We start from the raw sequence: 6,000 nt of genomic DNA, 5'->3' as shown, positions 1-6,000 counted from the left end.
ATTACCATTCTATTTATACACAATTATAAATGACTCTTCTTGCTACATTATCTTCCAGCAGCTCGGTTATTGTAGTTGTCATTGCATGAGAAGATTGTGTACGTTTATTACCCCCCCCCCCCTCAAGTTAGGAGGTGTAGAATACATGTCCAACTTAGAGACTGGCTGTTGGAATTGAGGCACAATAAAAATCTTTGTGAAGGCGTCTGCGAGTTTATTATGAGTAGGAAGATAAGACAATTACAGCAAGCCATCAAGGACCTTTTTCCCGTGTGAAGTGACAGTCAATATCGATATGTTTTGTCCCCTCATGAAAAACGGGGTTGTTGGCAATATGAATCGTAGACTGATTATTGCAGTGAAGTGTAACGGGTTTTATATCAGTAACTCCCATTTCTTCAAGTTAACGAACTGTCCAGGTAACTTCTGCAGCAACATAAGCCATTTCTCGATATTCAGACTCGGATGAAGAGCGAGAAATAGTAACCTATTTCTTTGATTTCCAAGCAATTGGTGAGTTACCAAATTAAAGAATGTATCCTGTAACCGAACGTCGAGACATAGGACAAGCTGCCTAATCTAAATAAGCATGGAGTGTCAAGGAGTTAGAAGCTTGAAGTAAGATGTCTTGGTTTGGAGATGTAGATATGTACTTCAAGGTATGGAGTAAAGTATGAAGATGAGAAGACTGTGGTGTTTGCATAAACTAGCTAAGGACCTGAACAACATAATTCAGGTCTGGTCTTGTGTTGGTAAGATAATTGAGTTTACCCAAGAAAGAATAAAATAACTCAGGATGGGAGACAAATGTACCATCATCGAGTTTTAATCCCAAAGGTAGAGAGGTGGAAGCTCGAGCAGGAAGAGAGTAAGGATATTCACGCAACAGATCTTTATTAAATTTTTGTTGACTAAGGGTAATACCATTAGCATAGTATCCAACCTCAAAGCCCAAAAACTAATGTAACAGTCCCAAGTCTTTAATACTAAAGACTTAGATGTAAATGATCCTTAATATGCCGAATGGAAGAGAGATAATTACCTGTAACGATAATATCATCTACATAAACAACCATTATGGTGATCAAAGAACCAGTTTGTTTGATAAAAGACTATAGTCATTTTTTGGATTGGAGAAAATCTTGAGAAGTGAGTTCATTAACGAGCTTAGAGAACCATTCACGGGATGCCTGTTTAAGATCGTAAAGAGACATGATAAGTTGACATACAAAATTTGCAGGAACAACTAAACCAGGTGGGGGAGTCATGTAAACTTCTTCCTTTAAATCTCCGTGCAAAAACGCGTTGTTAACATCAAGTTGGAATAAATCCCATTTACGACTCGCAGCTAAAGCAATGAGACAATGGACAGTAACCAATTTAACTACAGAAGAAAACTTCTCCTCGTAATCAATACCAAACTTCTGATTATAACCCTTTTGTGACAAGACAGGCCTCGCAGCGTTCTAAAGAGCCATCTGGTTTCAATTTTACTTTGTAGACCCATTTACAGCCGATGGATCTTTTACCTACTGCAAGAGGGACTAAATCCCAAGTGTGGTTAGAATCAAGAGCTTGAAATTCTTTGTTCATAGCTTCAACCCAAACAGGATCTGTAGATACAGCTTTATAAGAAATAAGTTCTGGGATAGTACATATCGTGGAGACATGAACATTGTGACCAGAAGCGAAGTTGGTAGCAGAAACAAAGTTACAATGATGATTTTGTGTAGAAGTTGTAGCAATATGGCAGTGAGAATCTTGTAAATAAGAAGGGGGATTACGTTATCGAGTAGAAACTCGAATATGGACTGGAGATGAAGGATCAATAACTAGAGAAGGATTATTATTAACTGATGAGGGAGTGGCACTATCAGTAGTAATATCAGTATGAGAACGTAAAATGGGAGAATGTAGTTGATGGTTATAGAAATTTGAAACATGAGAGATGGTGAATGAGATACAACAGATGCAGGGGAGTTATATGGTGTGTGATCATAATAATTTGTAGTATATGTGGTGACAAAAGGTAAAAATATGGAATTTAAGTAAGATTGATGTGTAGAAGTTAGTGAAATAAGGTGAAAGGGGAAATGAAACTCATAGAACTTGACATCGCGATAAATTTGAACCTAATTAGTATCAAGATTAAGGACTTTGTAACCTTTTGTAAAAGGAGGATGACCTAGAAAGACACCAGGACTAGCACGAGGAAGAAATTTAGAACGATTAACAAAAATAGTTGAGATATAACAAAGATAACCAAAATTAGAGAGGTTTTCAAGAGAAGGTGCAACATTATGTAACTAGAAATAAGGAGAGACATTACCAATGCTATGTAGCGGTATTCGATTGATGAGATATGTAGCAAACAAAATACTATCACCCCAATTTAGCTGGCAATCTGGACTGTAAAAACAAGGCTTATGTTATTTCTAGAAAATGGCGATGTTTACGCTCTACCACTCCATTTTGTTAAGGGGTGTGAGTACAACTTGTTTAGTTGATAATGCCATTCTTTAGATATAACTGCTTCAGATCACCGGATGTTAACTCAAGAGTATTGTCAGAACGCACACATAAAACTTGGGTATGAAATTATTTTCCAGCATAGTCAACAAAGTTCTCCATGATGAAAGATACTTCTGATTTAAAACGAAGTAAATGTACCCATGTATAACGAGTAAAGTTGTTCATAATAGTCAGAAAGAAATTACAATCGGTATACGTTTTAGTCTTATAAGGACCCCAAATTTAATGTGCAACAATTCAAGAACTCTAACAGTTTTGATAGAACTATGAGAAAATGGTTTTCTGCATTGCCTAGCCTCTGGATAAATCTGACAGATTTCATTATCTAAAATACCACATTCAGGTAAAAGTAACTTCATTTGGGATGTGGGTAAGTGTCCAAGTCTCATATGCCACAATTGTGCTTCTGTTGAACTCTTGGAAAACAAAGTAGCAGAAGTTTTTGCATCAGGAGAGAAAACAGCTAAAACAGTAGGAGAAACGGTGTAGAGTCCATCACTCATTACCAATAAGCATCGGATGTTCTTTCTGAGAATGGACCTGTAAGAAGCATTTTTCATTAGAAAATAGTACTCTGCATGATAAATCTTTGCAAAGTTTTGAAATTGAGATAAGATGGAAATGGAAATCAGGCACATGAAGAACATCTCCCAGTATGATGTTATCATTTATTTTTACTATTCCTTTATGCATAACAGGAATTTTGCTACCATCTGAAATTATAATAGTCATAGTAGAGTCAGTGACATGTGTAAAATCAATAAAATCTCTCAATTCTGGACAAATGTGGTCGGTAGCACCACTGTTTATTATCTAACTTGATTTAGAAACACTCATTAGACAGGTGTTCCCTGCTAAAAGTGCATGACAAGATGAAGTAGCATCAGATTGAACGCCTGGAGGAAATTGTTTATTTAACAATTCCAAGAGTTGAGAATATTGTTCATCAGTGAGAGCCCCATGTGATTCATGTGAAAATTCAGCAGAATTGTTGGTCTGTATAGTTTGAGAATGCACTTGATCATTACACCTGTCAGTAGATGGATTCTGAGATATGACTGTTGCAGCAGTATGAGTTTACTTTCTATCTTTAAAACCTTTGAATCCAGTAGGAAAACCATGAATCTGGAAGTATCTATCAACACTGTGACCTTGCACTTTGCAGTGTGTACATAAATAATTGGGTCCTGGTTTAGATGGCCTTTTGTGCCCTGTATTATGAGAGAATGATGGTCTAAAACCATATGTACCACCAATTGCATTCTTCTGAAAATATTGTGGATCTTTGTGAATTACTCTGTCCAAAAGGCCTTTGAGAATTAGGCATTCCATAATTTCTTCTTTTTGTAACAAAAGCTACATTATCAACATTCAAAGATAGTTGAGACAGTTCCTTATGACTCTCTTTTGTGCCACAAGTCTGTAAGCTTGAGAAACACTAGAAGAGGCTGCATAATCATTATGTGCCCTCTCACTACACAATATTTATCATTCAGCTTTAACAAGAACTGTAACAATCTCTGTTCATGCTGTTTCTTAAGAAATTTCAAACCTAATTCACAGCTGCATTTCTCACAGGTACATGTAGGAATGGGATTAATATCATCAATATTGTCCCAAAGAGTTTTAAGCTTAGTATAGTATTCAGAAACTATTTGACTATTCTGAGAAATCTCCAACAATTCCTGCTCCAGATAGTAAAGCTCTGTGATGGAAGAGCTATCAAATCTTTCTTTCCCGATAGAACGCGCACTTTTAAGAAACAGTGCGCTTCTCGTAATTGTTTCATTCAGGTTAAACAAAATCCATGAGATTACAAGCGAAAACATCTCTCCCAAGCACTATAATCAGGTGAATCACGTTTTGGTGGACTCAGAGTTCCATAACAAAGCTAAGATTATTTTTATCCGCTAATATCAAAAAAAATTATCGCTTCCAGTTAATAAAGTTGTTACCATTGAACTTAACTGAAACGAGTTGCGTTGTGTTTACATCTGACGGATGAATGTAATATACAGTTGAAGGATCTAAATTAGACTGAATATTTGTAGCAGTATTAGTGTTTTCAGATGTAGACATTGTTATGATTTTAAAAACAATTGATCGAAGCTTCTAAGATATCAGATTCAGCCTAAAACAGATCTAAATCGGAACTAATTTCATGGAAAAAATTAACTTTGTTGTGAACAATAAAACAAATTCAGATCAACTAAACATAGATGATGATTCACAATTACTAAATCAATCAACAGAATTAACAAGCTCAATCAGATAATGACAAGTTTTGGATGAGAAAACACCTCGATTTTGAAGATTTTGATAAAATGATGTTGAAATCGCAGCGTTGATTTTTGAAGATGATCGAAATCAATCATTGATGAAGATTGAAACCATGATTATAAGTTCTGATAACATGTGAGTTTTGCAAATCTATCCAAGATATTCACCAGAATGAGATAAAAGTTAAGCAAAAGTTATACTCTTATTTCTTAATCAGGAAAAAAAGAACTATACAGATCTGAGTTTGTTATTCAGTGTGTGTAATTGTTATGTTTTCTATTCTAGCATCTATATCTTATATACAATTTACTAGGCAACTATACAGCTGGCACTTTTCAATTCTATCAAATTTTTAACTAACTTATGAAAAGTGGTATCACTCTATTTATACACAATTGTAAGTTTAAATAAGTAATGATTCTTCTTGCTACGTTATCTTCCAGCAGCTTGGTTATTGTAGCTGTCATTGCATTAGAAGATTGTGTACTGTTATTACAACTTATTAATGAAAAATGTTTTGAATTATTTCTTGTTTCTCACCTCTTCAGAATCTTCATTCTGAATATTCCACTTACGATTCACAGATCTGGTTTCAGAGAATTAATATGCAATTGCAACAACCGTTAGAACTTGCCCGGAAAAAAAGTAATCAGACTCCAGAGACCCAGCACTCCAGCAGCAGAAAAAATAACATCTTTGCAAGAACTGGTTTCCTTATTTGCTAATCATACTTGGTCATTACATTAAAAAACAACCAAAAACAGATCATTGGTTTAGTTATTTTAACCTCTGGGCCTGGATCAGGTTTTGAATGATCAAAATGAAATAAAAAGAGTCAAAATCAACCTAATTAATCTATTTCAGAAACTTCAGGTTATTGGCTTATCAGCAACTGTTGCCCACGAGACTGCATGTCACCTATGATCTCATGATGAATTAGTCTTTTAGGAAGTGATATATACAACTTACTGCAGACTTTAAAATTTATACTACTTGCTTCAGTACACAAAGTTTGAAATGTCAGTAATTTATCTAAATTACTGATGAAGTCAATGGGATTAATCGCGAGTTGCAAATAAACTTATTTAAAGTTGTTATCAGTGATGTCGGAGTGTTTGGCCAATTTTATTCACAGCAAAAAAATAATAATTTTTGTCAATTTAACCTCATCTGTTGTTCCCAAAGAAG

This window comes from Apium graveolens, chromosome 3 (genome assembly GCF_009905375.1).
Source record: "Apium graveolens cultivar Ventura chromosome 3, ASM990537v1, whole genome shotgun sequence".
NCBI lineage: Eukaryota > Viridiplantae > Streptophyta > Magnoliopsida > Apiales > Apiaceae > Apium > Apium graveolens.
This window is presented reverse-complemented; position numbering follows the sequence as displayed.